The sequence below is a fragment of the Acinonyx jubatus genome, chromosome B2 (assembly GCF_027475565.1).
Source record: "Acinonyx jubatus isolate Ajub_Pintada_27869175 chromosome B2, VMU_Ajub_asm_v1.0, whole genome shotgun sequence".
Taxonomy (NCBI): domain Eukaryota; kingdom Metazoa; phylum Chordata; class Mammalia; order Carnivora; family Felidae; genus Acinonyx; species Acinonyx jubatus.
This window is the reverse complement of record NC_069385.1, coordinates 115559253-115574112: the sequence shown is the minus strand read 5'-3', so window position 1 is coordinate 115574112 and position 14860 is coordinate 115559253. Positions and strand designations below refer to the sequence as shown.

The 14860-nt window shown below is 38.6% G+C and overlaps 1 protein-coding gene and 1 long non-coding RNA gene across 7 annotated transcripts in view; both read left to right on the top strand.

Moving 5' to 3' along the window:
• The window catches only part of MAPK14 (mitogen-activated protein kinase 14), a 75022-nt gene that overhangs the window by 755 nt on the left and 59407 nt on the right, over positions 1–14860 (top strand). The window lies entirely within an intron of this gene.
• LOC113598890 (uncharacterized) lies at positions 657–6554 on the top strand. Its single transcript, XR_003419649.2, has 2 exons — positions 657–6278; positions 6403–6554. It is a non-coding gene; the product is annotated as an uncharacterized LOC113598890 (long non-coding RNA).

Genomic DNA, 14860 nt, shown 5'->3' with positions numbered 1-14860 from the left:
CGGTGGTGCCGGAGCTCGGCCCTGGCTCGCACCCTGCGCCTGTCGGCTGGGGGTGGGGGGTGGGGTTCTGTTCCGGGGGCTGGCCTGGAGGCGGGGGTGTCTCTTCGGGGGTCTCCCTGCCCGCATGGAGCAGAAAGACCCTCTCCGGAGGTGCTCCCGCTTTGGGCGCCGAGCGTGCCCTCTAAGCAGACGACAAGCCCTGGGAGCTGCGGGGAGAAGCAGAAGGGCAAAGCTCGACCGGGAGAGCGCGGTCGTCTGAACAAAACTGACGACGAAGGGCGTTCTGTCCCGGCTTCTTTTGCAAACCTCTTTCGAAATCTCCTTTTGAGAAGCATTCTTTTTGAATTCGCACTTGAATCAGCAGCGACCCATAGAGCCCGAAATACCGACTTTATCTCGGCGAGCCCAGTGCCAGCTTGAGTGGTGTGTTTCCGATTCGGCTGAAAGCGTATTTCCTTTTCGCAGAGTGGGGGTGGGTGGTAGTGCCTGCAAGAATACTGCAGCTTGAGAAACTGGCGGCCTCACTGATTAGTCACATACCGCTGCTCATTTAGGTATTGTTTGACAAAACAGTTTTCTCCTTTGGAGCAAGTGAGATTCAGATCCGTTGGACGCGCTCGAGATCAAAAAGTTGTTGACAATGCTGGGAGGTATTGTAAATGTGTTTTTTTAATTGCAAGACATCTTGCGAATAACTGTTTTCAAAGTCCCTTAGAGAGTTTGCAGGGAACTTGTCTCCATTTGTAGCGTGAGGTACACCATGGTTTTCATAAGGATATGGAATGTAACCCAGAGGAAGGAAGAGACACATCTCAGCTTTCATTCACATTGTGTGTATTTTAAATGAAATTGATATAAAACTTCTGGATCCGAAATGTGTCACTAACTTAGGTTTTATACACTGTAGTTTAGATTTGCTGTGTCTTGAGAGCTGCTGATCTGAGAGTAATTCATGTATTCATGCGCATGCATCATTTGAAAAGGGCCTTTATAAAATTATTTTTTTTGTTTTGGAACAAACTCCAGGCTTCTGGATGTGTTAATCTTTGTAATTCCTGTGTTTCTTAAAGTCTCATTATGAATTTCCTGTTTGGTAGAATCTTCTGGGTAATTGAGATTGTGCAACTGTGTCAAGCAACAGATCATATTGCATTTTCTAGTTCAAGCTGCTTGAGTTAAGTTGCTGATGGTACCATGCTTGACATCTTTCCCCATGTTTATAGTGCGACAGTTTACATTTTAAGGGAATTTGCAACATTTTACTACATATACACATCTATGTGTGTGTTGTTTGCTCATTTTCAAAGATGTATTTGGATTGTGGCTCCTTTAATAGCTGATTATTTTACCTCTATTTTTCATTCTTGAATTGACACGTTAATTTTTATAGTACCAAGTTTTTGTTTCCAACGATGCTTAAACTTTAACGGAATGGTAAAGCAGAATATCTTAACTACGGGGAGTTTAGTGAACTTCAAAAGAACTGCTTGCAGTTTTCCTGTTGTTGGTATGAACAGCTTTGCACTGGAACTAGAGATCCAGATTTACAGTAAAGTGTCATTAAAATGACCTTTACATTTCTTTAGTGCTATTCTTTCTGGCTTACAGAAGCCTGCAGTTTCTGACACTTTGAAGTACTTTGTTAAACAGATTTTTAAAAATAGGTAATCACATTCACATTGTATAAAAGGATATTTAGTGAAAAGTCTCATTTCCTTTCTTGTTCTCCAACCATGCTATTCCTTTCCTCAGAGACCTCCACTGTTAAGTTTCTTAAGTGTTTTCACAGGGGGGCAGAGCTTGTTCATTGTTTTTTTAGTAGTATTTCCCCAAGGGATTGGAAGTGTAGCCTATGGTATATTGGTGGAGGAATATACATCTGATACTATGTGACAATTGACTGTAAATAAATGTAACTGATTTTGGATTGAGAATATCAAAATTTGGATTTATAAGTAAGTGTTCTCTCATTCAGAGTTACTTGAAGAGTTTCTTTCAATTAGCAGTTTTTCGAGTGTTGCAGAAAACATTTTTTTTTCTTTAATTTCTTTTAGTATCCTTTCTGGAGCCTGCGTTATTTTTCACTACCTTCATCCTTTGGGAGCAGATTTGACTTTAGGGAATAACAAAATCAAACTGAATCCAAATAAGAGAGTTTGTACTCACGTCTGGTGAAAAAGATTAGGCATTCAAGTTGATGATACTGTTTTAGGTCAAATAGGAGTTGTAACTGTAAAGTAATGACAGAATTTCTTGTGTGACTCGTAGAACTGGATCTGAAGTCTGTTCCAAAAAAGAATCTCTGAAAGTGTTTTAAGGAATGCAGCCTCACTAAAATACGTGTCAGTTTCCTAATTTGATTGCTCTGAAGTGTGATACGCTTTGATGTATACGTTAAAAAGTTTTCTTATATTAAGCCTATTTTCATTATTTTAATTTGTACTAAGTATATAGTAAAAAAGCAAGTAGTAGCCTGTATGATAACCAGCTGTGAATCAAAGATCAAGGAATCAGACTAGAAATTGAGAGTTGATAAGGTTTTATAAATATGCCTTTCCTTTTTAGGGGGTAAAGGGAACTAAACCAAGTCTTGAAGTTTTTAAGGAACTTTGTGCATTGTCAGTGAGGGGAAATGAAGCAAAATCGTTTAAGAATACATTGTTGCGAAGCATTGATTTTCTGGTTTGGAGACAGAAGGGGGGACTCTTTGTGGTGAGTTTAAGGAAATATAAACAGGAACTTAAATGCCTTTCCTCTGGGTATGGTTTTTCCAGACCTTTGCTGTTGATTAGAGGAGGTGGAGCACTGGCAGCCATAAAATAGGCGAGAGTTGAGAATTACTCTTAAGTCATATTCAGTTGTTTATTCAACAATATTGGATACCAACTACGGATTAGGTAACGGGCTAGGTTTCTTGAGATAGAGCCCTGAACAAGACAGAACGAGGTAATCCATTCCCTCGGAGAGCTTATAGCCTAATGCGAATAATAACTATATTGTATGGATTGCTTACTATGTTCTAGGCATCTTGCTTTGTGGTTTATATTTATCATCAGTATATAAAGCACATACAAGATTTTTAGTAAGAGGATGGCAAAATTTACTAAGATATCAAATCCAACTTCCTAAATGCTTTGTGGAACAAGATTGTATATACATAAATATAATAAAAATAAACAAAGCTAAGTTTTAGTGTTACTAGCCATTCACCATTTTTAATCTTCTTTTTTTTTCTTTTAGGATGAGCCAGGGCACAAATAAATGAATATACATCATTGTTGACTATGCAAAGATGACTTTCTTGACTCCTGATCAGTAAGGGGGGGCATGCCGTTTATTTTTCTAGTGGTGATAATAGGCCCATGCTGATCTTTCTTCCCGTTTGCTTTTGTTTGTAACCAAAAGCAAGGTGGTTGGCTGCATGTTGCCAGTACCAACCAATAAATATTTAAAGATAGTGGCAAATATTTATATTATTTATATATAAAGACTTTTAAGAAAGAATTCAGTCAAGTTTGTTATAAAGTCATATTTTATTTATTGAATCCTTTTTTTTTTTTTTTAACTGATGCTTTTCTGCTGGCTCCCATTTTTAAATAAGAGTATTCTGAATCTCTGGCTTTTCAGTTCCACCAGTTTAATTTCTTGATTCTGAAGAGTACTCTGTTTTTGATTTCCCTCTAGCTCAGCTTCAGAGGTGATCTGTGTGTTGACTTTGGCCTTTCATGGGCAACAGTGCACATGGCATTGAGCCCCTGAGGCTTAGGATCCAAAGGTGGAAAAATTCACTGGGCTAGATCACTCTCACTTTAGTATAAATTGACATTTGTATGGGATTTTACACTATAAAGTATTTTCACTCAGAGCATTGTCGTTCAGTCTTCACCTGCTCTCTGAAGTCTGGTGTTATTAACCTAGTTATATAGGTGAAGAACGAGATTCATCCGTTGAAGGAAATGGCTTGCTTGCCAGTGGTACCTTGGATTTGGTTCTAGGGTTTCGACACTTTAGAAGTCGTCTTTCCTCTACATGTAAGCTGCTGAGGTTGTGTGATGACATCTTCTCTTGTGCTGTTTGTCCTTCCCTCTTCTTTTGTGAAGAAGGGTTGCTGAGTCACTTGCAATAGAGCTGTGACTGTACAGCTCAAATCCCACCACCATCATTGCCTAGGTAATCTGAGGGATAGTGACCTAACTTATTAAAGTTACCCCTCTTCCTCAGAATTGATAGACCAAAAATGAACTCATTGCCCAGATTACATTTTTTTCCCCAAGTAATTATTAGTGCAAATAGTTATTTCCTGAATTTATGAATCCTGTTGGTTTGGAATTCTTCAATGTGCATTTTGTAAAGTTGGGACTATCTGTACATATTTGTGTTATATAACTATAGGATATTATAGAAATAGTTGCTTCTCCAGGCTTTTGAAAATACATTAGATTTTTGCTTTTTACTGTGAAATTTTGTATTGATTTGTTCCTATCTAAGAGGTATCATTACTGTAATGCTCAATAAAAACCTCATTGTAAAGTGAGTTTCCCTGACCTGGAACCTAGGGATTTCCTCTCATGGTTGCCATGTAGTTAGAAGTCACGCACATGTTTTTTCAGAACAAGAGAAACAAACAAACAAAAAACAAAAACAAAAAAAGAACTATTTAAACTTGAAAAATTTTTTTGTAAATAAAGCTTTCAGGGATTTTCATAAATTAAGTGCATGTGTGTTAAAGATTTATAAAATTAGCTGGTTTTCCAGCATTTCCTGTTAAGAATTTATTTTTAAGAATGAGGAAAATGGTGGTCTGTAAATTCTGCACTTTTGACAAATGGGTCCTGGATTCTGAGTTGTTGGCTCCTAGGTGGAAGGTGGGGGAGAAAGAGTATAGAAGAGAGGCGTCTAGGATGACCCCTAAGTTTTGACTATGGACAAATGGATAGATTTTAGTGCCACTATCTGAACTTTGGAGTATTGTAAGGATTGTGAAAGCAAAGGGAAAGAAAGATGGGTTCCTTGAGGATAGGACTGTGTGTTATACTGATACCCTGAGCGTCTACTATGTATGGGTCATTCTTCAGGTGTTGGAAATGGAGTATGAACAATCAGAGAAAAATTTGTGCCCATAAGAAATTATATTCTAAGAGGGATGAAAGTAGAAGTAGATAATAAATTTAAAAAAATTTTTAGTATGTCAGATGGTTGGTGCTGTGGTGGAAATGAAGCAAGGTAAGGAGAGGAATTACTGGGATGGCTGTGTTGCACTTTTAAGCAGGATAGTCAGGATGGGCCTGGATGATGAAGTGACAGTTGAGCAAAGACCTGCAGGAAGTGATCTAGAACACTGGTTGGACTTGGGTGTGGAGGGAAGAACATTCCAGGCTGAAGGATCAGGAGTTGCAAAGGCTCTGAGGCAACGGCCTCTTTCTCCAGAATAGTGAGGAGACCAGTCTGGCTAGCACTGAATGAACCAGGGGCCAAATAGTAGTAGAAGAGGGTGGAGGGGCTGCAGATGCACAGGGATCATGAAGGACCTTACTTGGCCTTTTAAGAACTTTTGTAAGAACTGTTAGCACCCATTAGAGGTGCTAATAATACTTCAGGGTAGAATGGGGGAGTCCGATGAGTTGGTGCATTGCCCCAACCCATGCGCACAACTGTCATTCCAGAAGGCTCTGAGTACCGGAGCCAGTACTTCTGTTGGGCCCTAGAAATTCAGGGTATTCCAGTCCAGCTCTTTAAATAACATGGGCTTATTTCACTTTTTCAGGTTTCTGTTGCCAAAAGGAAGGGAGCAAAGAGATTAGCTCTAGACTTCTGCTGACAAAAGAAGATTAGCCTGCTGGCAGGTTGAATGTTTTCTAACTTCTTTGGGCTTCTAGGTTTTTTCGTACTATTGGGTCATATTTTAAAAGACATTTTTACCTGCCTTCAACATTGCAGATCTCATTTATTTTTTGTTTTATTTGGCTCTGCATCTGCTTTACATTCCTCCACCTTCCCCCAATGACTGTTACCTGTTACTAATGTTTTAGCTGTGAGGCTCCAAAGCCGTCTCTGTTAACTTGAATAAATTGAAATAGATCGATTAATTTGAATAGATTGAAAGATCCTGCATGTATGTGACCTTACAAAACCCCATAGGATTTATTGTCTTCCTTGCCTTTATAGATACAGGCTTCTCTCCTCTTTCACGGGAGCTATCCCCCTTTTACTGCTCTATCATCTAGTTGCGGAAAATAAGTGTTCCTAAACACAGATTCCCATGGCAACATAACAAAAAGGTAATAGAACAAATGTTTATTTTGTCTAGCTGCTGTCTGAGTAACTTTAGACCCTGAACACGTTGGCTCCTGTTACTTTGAATGATGTTGTTACAGATTTCCTTGTTTTCCTCAAAACCTCTAGGCCTTGGTGGTATTGTCACTGTGCCTGTGACATGAAGGAAGGTATGTGAGTATGTGTGTTTTACTGTCAGTCTGCCCACAAGTATGCATTGGTTGCTTTTGCAGGCTTATGGTCCAGAGTGTAGGCATCACACAACACACAAGCATGCCACACACACACACACAAAAAGGCAAAAAAGCATACCAACTGTCCCCTTTGTTTTCTTGAATTCATTAATTCAATATTGGCAGTGCTAAGCACTGTGTTAGGTGTTGTGTTTATAAAGATAAAAAAAAAAAAACTGAAAAAGCAGGAAGGGTGCCTGCTTTTGAATATATCAGTCTAAAAGGGACACGTTTACATTGGTTCCTCAGAGATTGCTTTGGATGTCCTCTGTAGCTGTTCTATTCTGCATTCTTTCACTTAAGTTGCCATCTCATATCTACCTTTGGGTTTCTACTGCTTCCCTTGAAATTTTCTTTTAGATTCTTTTGTGTCTCTCTTGACTCCAGTGATATACTGGTCACTTTTTATATCTAGGGCAACTTTGTGTAAGGATATGTATTGGAAATCTGTGTCAGAGAAGCCTTTTCATCTGATGATTCAGATCTAGAAAGTGATGACATCAGCACGTGCCCACAATAGGTCAGAACTTCTTCTTTTGATCTGCCTAGGGCTCAGGGAGGCTGTGTTTTAGGGGAAGCAAGGGACTGTGAGGGTAGAGGTCCTTTAGATTCTTAACCCAGTCCTGTACTTCCACTTGGGATGGTGCCCTTAATCATGCCCTTAGTCTGTCCTGTGACATTCAGCCTGAAGTGTCTGGGTTATGCAAGTGTAATATCGAATTCTTCTTTTTTGTATTTCCTCATTCCTGTGGTAAAAAGAACTTTATCCACAGAAATAAATGCTTTATTCTTAATATCTCCAAGAGCTATTTCTTTCTTTTTTTTTTACCCCCCTCTTCTGTGATATCCATGTAGGGCTTTAGCTAACTTGAGCCTCTTGAACATAGACTTTTGCATAATAGTTTCTATTTACGTTTTCTGCTCCAGGCTACCAAATGCTCGGAAAATCTTAGTTATCTTCCTCATTTGGTGTAATAAAATTAGGCTTCCTGATGATTTTAGCATTAAATCGAAGTGAAATATCAATGTTGACATCTTATATTGATAAACTTCTAATAGTTTTCTTGACATTATACGTTTGTCTTGCTTCATTTTCTATTCCTAGTTTAGCGTCCTAAGTGCCTTCTTTATGCTTTGAATGATCTCCTTTGAGGTTAGCAATCTCAATAAGTTAAATGATATCGATGCTAAAGGGAACCAAAGGGAGGAAAATAGCAAATTAAGAAAACAGACCGTTTCATGAACATCTATCAAGCTGTGTTTACATTTCCAAATATAATATAACCTAGGGTTACTCAACCTATTGTCATTTTGGGTGAGATAATTTTTTTTTGCTGGTGGGGGGCTCTTAGGCATTGTAGGATGTTTAGCAGCATCCCTGTACCCTACTTGTTAGATGCCAGTAGCAACCTCCAGTTGTGACAACCAAAAATGTCTCTAGACGTTGCCATATGTCCCCTGGGGACAAATCACCCTTTGTTGAGACCTACTTATATAACCCTACATATTTGGATTGATTAGCCCTGAGGAAAAACTAGATAGGATAACTTGAACCTTCCACCTCCAAAAAGATAGAAAAACTATACTTTCTGTGCATATTCTTTTTGAATTTATCATCTGATACAATCTTAACAGTAGCCTTGCTCATACACTTGTATGTCCATATTTGTATTTCCAAACCTTATCTCAGAAATATCTAACCCTTTGGATTTCAAGTCCATTGAAATGTAATGTTTCATGCTTTCCCTTGATAATTTTTCTACACACTGCTTGAGGATGATCTCAAATGTGGCACTAACTACCCTACAAATAGATTGATGTTATAAGCTTATATGGTTCATCCTAAGAGATATGGAGGTGATGTTTGAAGGAAGCTTTCATTGGCACTGATAAATGACAGTGCTCATGAAAACTGCAATCGTATGAGTCAAGTACCTGAAGGTTTCTGTAACTAATATTAAGGCAGCATGATTTTGAGAGTTAGAAATGTGTGTGTATATGTATTCATTTATGTTTTAGATTTACTGTAGTGAAGAAAATCTGTTGGTCATCCATTAGTGTTAAATGTCCATCAATGTTAAAAGAAGTAGACATAAAATATAAGTGAACTGTGTATATAAAAAAGGTATTGATGTGTCTAGAGGTATGGGTGCGTTGTGGGCTTTTGTAGTTTGAGTGGTTTCATGGAAGAAAAAGCATTTGAAAATTATTTTGAAAGATGGGTAATATTTGGAGAGGAGGAAAGGGAATGTTTTAAGGTAACAGGAGAAAACATAACTAAGAGAATTGGCTATGAGATGGACTAGCTTGACAGCAAGAATATCTCAAGTAGGGTGAACCCAGTTGTGGTTCTCATTCCGGTTGTACTTCAGAATCATTTGTGGAGGTTTTGTAGATTCTGGTTGTACTTCCGAATCATTTGTAGGCACTTGGGTCCTACACCCAGAAATGAAGAACTAGGTCTGGAGTAGGGCTAAGGCAGTTGCATTTTTCTAGGCCATGGAGGGCTGTTAAAGTTTCTTGAGTTGTAAAGTATCGAGAGAAAAGTGTTTTCAAATTGATACTGACTGGAGTGTGTAGAATGGATTGGAAGAAGCAAATGTATTGCTTTTAAAAGTCTTCAGTGATTTGTTTATGTGAGTATTTATTCTGACTCCCCAGCTAGATTTCTCAGTTTCTTGAGGTCAAGAACTACCTGTTTTGGTATGTATTTATTAATCTTGCATTATGTTGCAGGTACTGGAGGATACACAGATCACCTATAGCTTCTGCTCTCCTTCATGGTTTAGGTTTGGAAACAAATAATAAAGGGATTTTTTGTTTTTTGTTTTAGTTCAGTGTCTAAAATATTGGCTACATTATGTTGCTGATTGTAGTCTTAGATCCTATCTAATTGCTGAATAATGTATATTTTAACTTGAGGAAACTATATTTTAGTTATCCATATCATGACAACAAATGATCAAGGATTTGGTCCCTCAATTATATTTTAATTTCTCTATTTTACTGTTATCTCAGAGGTTTACTCAACCTCAGATTTGAGAATAAGAGATCTAAAAATACATTTTGAGAATCTACTATGTGTTAAACCCCATGCTGGAAGCTGATTGTGAAACTATTTTATAATAGCATGTTATTTCAACTTAAAACATTTAAATTTTTTTTAATGTTTATTTATTTTTGAGAGAGAGAGACAGAATGCAGGTGGGTTAGGGACAGAGAGAGAGGGAGACACAGAATCTGAAGCAGGCTCCAGGCCCCGAGCTGTCAGCACAGAGCCCGACGTGGGGCTTGAACTCACGAGCTGTGAGATCATGACCTGAGCCGAAGTCGGACGCTCAACTGACTGAGCCACCCAGGCACCCCTCCACTTAAAACATTTAAAACTATCTTTTATAGTTCGTAAAGTAGTCACATAATCTTATTTGAACCTCAAAACAGCATTGTGAGATAAAGAGAGCTGGTGATACCCCCATTTTATTGATTTGGGAACAGGCTTGTAGAAACTTTGTCTGAGATCACCTGCTAGGAAGTGCCAGAACCAAAACTAGAACTCAGATCTTTCGACTAGTTTACTTTTCTCTGTATCACACCGCATACATTTATGCTTAATAGAAAATTTTGAGATTAGAGCATCAAAATCCCGCAGAGACCATTCACTAGGATGAAAAGTAGCTTTGTTAAATGGAATTCCAGTGATTTTCCTTGGGCAGTAAAAAGATTCTTAAGTAATACAATATTCCCAAAAGTAACTGAGATATCTCGAAAACTCCAATATTTTGCTTAAAAAAATCAAGTCACTATGTTTAGTGATTTAAAAATACGACCATAAATTATTTGATGCTTCTCCTTTACAGAGGTGGAGCTCATAATCTTCACCCTCAGTGAAGGTTGGACTTACTGACTCACTGTTCTAATATATGGAATGTGTAGTAATGATGGAGTGTGATTTCTAAGGGTAGGTCATAAAAGATATGTGGCCCCCATCTTGCTCTTTTCTCTGAACGTTTCTCTGAAATGAGTTTCTCTAGAGCAGTTTTTCATCTTCAGCACCATTGACATTTTGGGCCAGATAACTCTTTGCTGTGAGGGATGTTTAGCAGTATCCCTGGCCTCTACCCATATAGAGATGCCAATAGCACCCCCCTCCCCAGCCCCCTCAACACTGCCCCCCCTCCGGTGTAATAGGCAAAAATGACTCAGCCATTATCCAATATCCCCTGGGGGAAAACTACCTTCTGTTGAGAATCACCACTTCAGGGACAGCCAGCAGCTATGCTGAGAAGACACCCAAGCAGTCCTGAAGAGAAGCCCGCATTGCGAAGAACTGAGGCCTGCCAAAGCCATGTAAGGCAGCCATCCTGGAAGTGGCGCTTCCAGCCTCGGTCAAGCCTTCAGATGACTGTAGCCAACTAAGGCCAGCATCCTGACTGCACCCTCATGAGAGACTATGAGCCAGAACCACTCAGCATCCTGCTCCCCAATTCCTGACTCACAAAAACTGTGAGATAATAAATCTTGTTTAAGCCACCAAATTTGGGGGTAATACATTAAATGTTACTGTAAAATATATGTCATATAAGATGGAGAGTCACAGACTAAGCAAACCAAAAATTGTGAAGGCACGTTAATGCCTGTTACATGCATCTATAGATACTCATGTTCATAGCATATACTTGTAAGGGTGCTTTTCTGGATATGAAGCCTATCAGCACTATTACTGTAAAAGCCTTTTAATTGTAGTAGCAAAGCAAAGTTCATTGATTGTAATACTAAATAGTTACAATGTAACATGGTTAGTTTATTTCATATTTGCTTGCATGCAGTTAAAAATTATTTAATGATTGGGGCGCCTGGGTGGCGCAGTCGGTTAGGCGTCCGACTTCAGCCAGGTCACGATCTCGCAGTCTGTGAGTTCGAGCCCCGCGTCAGGCTCTGGGCTGATGGCTCGGAGCCTGGAGCCTGTTTCCGATTCTCTGTCTCCCTCTCTCTCTGCCCCTTCCCCGTTCATGTTCTGTCTCTCTCTGTCCCAAAAATAAATAAACGTTGAAAAAAAATTGTTAAAAAAATAAAAATAAAAAAAATAATAAAAATTATTTAATGATAACTTCAAAACGTTTGTTACTGAAGTTTTCAAACACAAAAGTAGAGAAGATAAACCCATGGTGACAACATTCTAATGAGGCTTGGGAAAATAATGCCACATGTAATAAAATAATCCACATATAATATTTTTGTAATCAACATGAGGTAACTATTGTTCTTGATGCATATGTATCATTTTGCATTTGCAATAAAAAAAATACGTTAACAGGGGCACCTGAGTGGCTCAGTTGGTGGAGCGTTGGGCTCTTGGTTTCAGCTCAGGTCATGATCCCAGGTTGGTGGGATTGAGCCCCACGTCGGGCTCTGCGCTGAGCATGGAGCCTGCTTGTGATTCTTTCTCTCCCTCTCTCTCTGCCCCTTCCCTGCTTGTACTGTCTCTCTCTCTAAAATGAAAAATAAAGTAAAAAAAATATGGTAACAGACACCACTGTGGCATTTATTTACTTATTTATAAAGTTTATTTGTTTATTTTGAGAAAGAGGGAGAATCCCAACTAGGCTCTGTGCTGTCAGCACAGACTCTAATGTGGGGCTCAATCTCAGGAACCATGAGATCATGACCTGAGCCAAAATCAAGAGCTGGAGGCTTAACTGACTGAGCCACCTAGACATCCCTCCACTGTGACTTTTAAAGCTTCAATGAAGAAATATCTTACAAAAATCATTTTATTTTCTTTCTTGTTTTGTTTTTGTTTTGTTGTTTTTTAGAAGGGGAGGGGGAATGAGCAGGGGAGGGACAACAGGAGAGAGAGAGAGAGAGAGAGAGAGAGAGAGAGAGAGAGAGAGAGAGAGAACCTTAGGCTCTGCACCCAGAGCAGTGGGTGGGGCTCGATCTCACCACCTTGAGATCATGACCTGAGCCGAAATCCTGAGTCCAATGTTTAACAAACTGAGCCACTCAGGCACCCCAGTTTGGATTTTTAGACTGCACGTCTAAGTGAATTTCTGCATTGTTTGAATTTTAGTTTTCATCAGGCTAATAAAAATTGAAGCAATTGTGAAAAACATTTTTGCTCCAGTTGCTTAGAAGTTTTGCAGCAAGAATTGGGCCAGTCAGGAGTGGCAAGTATCTCGCATATGTGTTGTCATGCCCTGAATTCCAGCCACATAACTAGTGTCCCTGATAAATCCTGTCACAAATACATTTTCCTATCTGAATGAGATTTTCATGAAAATACTGAATTTGCATAAAAGTTCTTAATAGTTATGTAAGGCGAGTTATGTGGTCAATTAAATTCCTTTTTCCATTCAGGGTACTAATCCGTTGATAGGGTTTTTTATATGTTATTTGTGTTTTGAGCTTCTTTGAGAGGAATATTTAAAACTGAAAAGCTAGAGAACTGGTCATGTTGTACATACTTGTAACAATTGTGTTAATAACATCTGTTGTTCTGCCCATAAATATGAAAGTGTTATCGTAAGAAACTAAATTCCACTTAAAAGTATCATATATAGTTGCAAATAGTCAAATAATTTTGTGATTTTTTTTAAAAAAATCAAAGTGTTATTTAGAAAAAGTATTTGAGAGTTAGTGAAGATATTTTAAAAAAAACTAACAATATTTCAAATGTTACAAGTCTTAAAAGTCCGTTTTAAGTTTCTTGCTTCTCTGAATATTTTTTGAGGTTCCTAAATCAAAACTTGAGTTCTAGTTTTTGCATAAATTTGCCTTATTTTCATGACATTATTTCCAAAATGGAGGGGTAGAGCATAAAAATAGAAAACTACAGGGATACTTGCACATTTGCCTGAATTTAGGAGAAAGGAAAAGTGGATTTCTGTAATAGAGGGAGATGTGTGCCCAAAAATATTTCCAGTATGCTGTATATTGAAATTTGTATCAGGTGTTCTAGGTAAAGAGAAAGTTCCCAAGTTAGTAGTATAAATTACTTAGTTATTTAAAAGGCACATTTTAAAGGCTGTTATCAATTAACCTGAATTCAATTGGAAAAAAGCCTCAAACTGTATGATTGGGAGAAGAGATGTCATGTTTTTGCAAACTATGTCTTTCCCCTTAGATTCACATTAAAGTCTATTTATTTTGAGAGAGAGCACACATGCACATGAGCAGGGGAGGGGCAGAGAGAGAGAGAAAAAATCCCAAGCAGGCTTCATGTCAGCACAGAGCCAGGCGTGGGGCTGGATCCCATGAACCATGAGCTCATGACCTGAGCCCAAATCTAGTTGATGCTTAACCCCTTGAGCCACCCAGGTACCTCTCCCCTTAGGTATTTTAATTAATGCACTAATGAGAATTTGTTAATTCATTGTAACTACAAATTTTAATATATTTAAATTTTTCATTAATTTCCAAAAATAAAATTGTGTTTGTCTTTTTAACCATGATTGAGGGTTCATTTTTTTCTCATTAACATCATTCAGGGATTAGTGAAGTCATCTATGACCATTGAAAGAAACTGTAAAACCACTTCTGATCCCCACAGATTACTCAGAGACTTGTCAGGTGATTGCTCATTCTTCATTCTGTTTGCGGAAAACCCCAATTGTTTTTTGAGGAAAGACTTGGTGCTGTCATTTGTCACTCTGTGAGTGTGGGCACTTGTCCTCGGTACGCAGCCCCTCGCCTTTCTTAAGGGGCTGTCTCTCTTCCTCTACCTAGCAGCTCACCTGGCTGGGAGAGTGTGTTGATCTGCCTCTACTTTGCTACACAAAATCTGCAAGCTGGGTGCCAGCCACGGAGCAGAAACAAAACCTGTGTCTCTAAACCTATCAAAAGCTCAGTTGGTGAAAATCCTCTTTGGAGGATTCTGAGGAACATGGAACTTACTGTCTTTTTTTCTAAACACACTTAAGAGTTCCTCTTTGATTAAGTCCGTCAGAGAGCAGAGTGCCATGCTATTAGGTACTCTCCACCCACCTTTGCTAATAATGAACTGTATGTTGGCTTTATGAAAGTCTCCACTGATGGATACTCTAAGAAAAGAACCATCAGAAACCCACTATTATATTTGTGTAAGAATGTGGATTAGGACATTTTTACCACATTAGACAGTGTCTCCTTCATAAACATACACAGGAGGAACTTTTCTCTGGTTTTACTACAGGAATAATTATGCCTTTCTTCAGTTCTCCTGAGTACCCAGTTTGTTTTTATTATATGGTTCCTGTGACACATGTCCTAACTGGTTGTGTTCTCTTGTTGTGTGATGGCTTTAGTGGACTCAGAGCCAAAATTGAGACCCACCTCTAATGGGTATTTAGAAAGGACCTCACAATGTACATTTTTTT